The sequence below is a fragment of the Mustela nigripes genome, unplaced genomic scaffold, assembly GCF_022355385.1.
Source record: "Mustela nigripes isolate SB6536 unplaced genomic scaffold, MUSNIG.SB6536 HiC_scaffold_4023, whole genome shotgun sequence".
NCBI lineage: Eukaryota > Metazoa > Chordata > Mammalia > Carnivora > Mustelidae > Mustela > Mustela nigripes.
Window position 1 is genome coordinate 1 of NW_026743429.1, and position 3,228 is coordinate 3,228.

General features: G+C 55.9%; 1 pseudogene; it reads right to left on the minus strand.

Moving 5' to 3' along the window:
* Nucleotides 1-1,203: 1,203 nt before the first annotated feature.
* LOC132009065 (histo-blood group ABO system transferase 2-like) lies at nt 1,204-2,121 on the minus strand (annotated as a pseudogene).
* Nucleotides 2,122-3,228: the final 1,107 nt, after the last annotated feature.

A 3,228-nucleotide genomic window follows, 5' to 3' on the forward strand; every position in this document is an offset into this window, starting at 1 on the left:
TTCAGGCTGAGAAGGAAGATGAGGGGGACAGAGGGGACTGAGGAGGCTTGGCGTAGACAGGAAAGGGCTGAACCACGCCTTTGGGGGAAAAGTGGGTCAGCTCCAGGCTCATGGGGACAGACCTTGAGGCCATTATGCTACAGGAAATAAGCCAGTCCCCAAAGGACCGATACTGAAGGGCCCCATTTGTGAGGGATGGAGAGCACCGGTTCATAGAGGTGGAAGGAGTTAGTGGGTGCCAGGGCTGGGGAGGGGAGATGGAGGGTTAGGGTGAGGGTGAGTTGAATTCAGTTTGGGGTGAGGACAAAGTTGTGGCAGTGGATGGCGGTGACAGGTCCAGAAGAGCGAATGTACTTACTGCCACTGAACTGATCCTGAAATGTGCTTAACAGAGTCGGTTATATGTCTGATATGCCACAATAGGAAAGAAGTGAGTCAGGAGGTCAGGGCCATCGTAGGGCCCTGGAGCAAGGATCCTGTATCTTAGTTCTCGCTCTCACGCTCTGTCCCTTGTTGGTGACTGAGCTCACAGCAGGCACTCAGTGAATGTTTGCTAAGACACAGCGCAGGCAGATGGGGGCACAAGTGCAAACCCACCGGTGGGCACTGAGGAGTCCCAACAGGACCTGCATCCAGACGGAGCCAGTGCCCACATTTTACAAACACCAGCACAAAATAGCCATTTAAAACCAAGGCAGGAACCACATATAACCCAGAGGGTTCCATTCTCCTGGAGGCTGAGCTAGCCGCCACAGCCAAGGCCTCTGGGGGTCTGACAGGTGGCTGGGCACACCCTTGACCCTGAAGCCCCATGGGACTGGGAGGGAAGACCCAGCCAGGGCCCATTCTGACTCCACAGCAGCTGCAGGGCCACTCCCAGCCCCACCAAGATGTGTCTGTTTAGAACCAGGGAGGAAACCTTTTCTCTCGACTGTTATTTATAAAGATGATTGCTCAGCACTGACACAGAAAAACATCTGATATATAACTGGAGCTGTTCACAGTTGCCAATGACCCAGAAGTTATCAAAATGTAGTGACCACAAAGAGAGGAACTTGTGTCCCCAGGAAGGCCTCCCATATGCAGGTGTGGCTGGGGGCCCTGGACATCTGGGTCTCACAGTCTCCCTCAAGGGACAGAAGAAGGAACCTGCTCTAATAGCTCCACTGGCAGCATCCCCGGATGGAAACCGGAGGCAGCCCCTCATGTGTTCCTGGTGGCCTGGTGATTCTTGGGCACGGCCATGTCTCTCAGCTTCTTCATGATGGGGGAGGGGGTGGTGGGTAGCCCAGCAGCTGTGGATCCCACAGGTCCTCCAGGGACAGCCCAGCCACTGCAGGTCCCACAGGTGTTCCGGGGATAGCATCTTAGGGAGTTTGTGATCCAGCAGGTACCTGCTCAGGTGGCTCTTGTCATACCACATGGCCTCCATCCCACTGGCCAGGTCACCCCGCATCTCATGGTGATGGGCCAAGGTCAATCAGTGAACTTCCACCACCAATACCCTAAAAAAAGGCCCCCATGTAGTAAATGCTGCCCTGATCCCTGGGGATGTGGGCCTGGGACTACGGCTGGCACTTGTAGCTGAAGTCCTTGCAGGCTACCCTGTAGGAACTGGGGTACAGGGTGACAAAGAGGGGGACAGGATCTCCACACCCATGTGGTCACAGAACTTCAGGTCTACGCCTGCACACCAATTTGTCCACCTCATGAAGGAATTGCTGCTCGCAGAAGCAGCTGACCATCACCATGTGCCGCATGGACACATCCTGCCAGTGTGGGGCATCACAGACCTCGAGGACCACCACCCTCCAGCCCTCCTGGTGAGGACACAAGGGCCCGGCAGCCAGCTGGTCAGTGAACATGTAGCAGGTGACCCTGTGTCTCACCATGAAGACCACTATCTTTCAGCCCTCCCGGACAGGAACATGGGCCTGGCAGCCGGCTGGTGGATGAAGGCATAGTAGGTAACCCTGTGGTTACCATGAGGACCACCAACATCTGCCTCTCCCAGAGGGGCACATGGGCCCAGCAGCCAGCTGGTTGGTGAAGATGTAGTAGGTGACCCTGTGTCCCACCGTGGAGGGTTTCTCCACTGTCTGCAAGAACAGGTCCAGGGAGCTATAGGGGCAGGGGACAGGGCATGAGGAGGGTCACTGCCAGAGGCTGGAAGCAGGACCCCAGAGCTGGGGGCTGTAAACATGTACACCTTCTTGGGCGCCTGGGTGGCTCAGTGGGTTAAGCCACTGCCTTCGGCTCAGGTCATGATCTCAGGGTCCTGGGATCGAGTCCCGCATCGGGCTCTCTGCTCGGCAGGGAGCCTGCTTCCCTCTCTCTCTCTCTCTCTGCCTGCTTCTCCATCTACTTGTGATTTCTCTGTCAAATAAATAAATAAAATCTTAAAACAAAACAAACAAACATGTACACCTTCTTCAAGGGGCAGGCTCTGGGCTTCTTCAGCCAGAAAGGTCACATTGGAGAACATCCACTTGGAGACTTTGGGAGAGGAGTGGAGATGGTATCGATTTCTGAAATGAAAGCTGATGCTTTCAGATCCATTGTAATGAAGACAGAAACTAAAGCTGAGCCACAGGCCACAGCTGATCGGACAGTCCATTGGGGAAAAGGGCAGACAGACCTGAACATTTGCCACTAAACATGTGCTGCAATTCGTGACACACGGATTCCAAGTAACAAATGTTCAGGAATTAAAGAGAAGAAGCAGAGGGATGTCCAGGAGGAACTGAAACAGACCCCCCCAGTGGGGTTGTTTTGGAGGAGCGCCTCTGGCATGACCTCGTCTTCCCATGACTGAATCGTGCGCATCGGAGAAAGGAGCGTATGTCCCAGGCGGGAGGTGTGAAACGTCACTGGACTCTAAGCCATCTGGGGCGGCACTGCTGGAAGGACACGCTCGTTGGGTCACACTGGGTCGGGGCAGGCAGTCCTCCCTGGAGTGAAGCAGAACATTCCTCAACGCGGCGGTTCCCGGACCGCGACAGACAGAGGGACCTGGCTTTGCTCCCTCGGAAGCAGTTCGCGTCTACAAACACCCTACTCAGAAGAACCTAGTTGCTGACCGCAGACATTCTCAGGCGCCCGCGGCCTCGGCTCACGGTCCAGGCGTCCGGGACCCCCGCTCCGGGGCAAACATTCTCGTGTTGTCTCTCCTTCAGCGGCACGACTGGATCTCGCGGCCCCAGACCACGAGGGACCCGCACGCCCGGC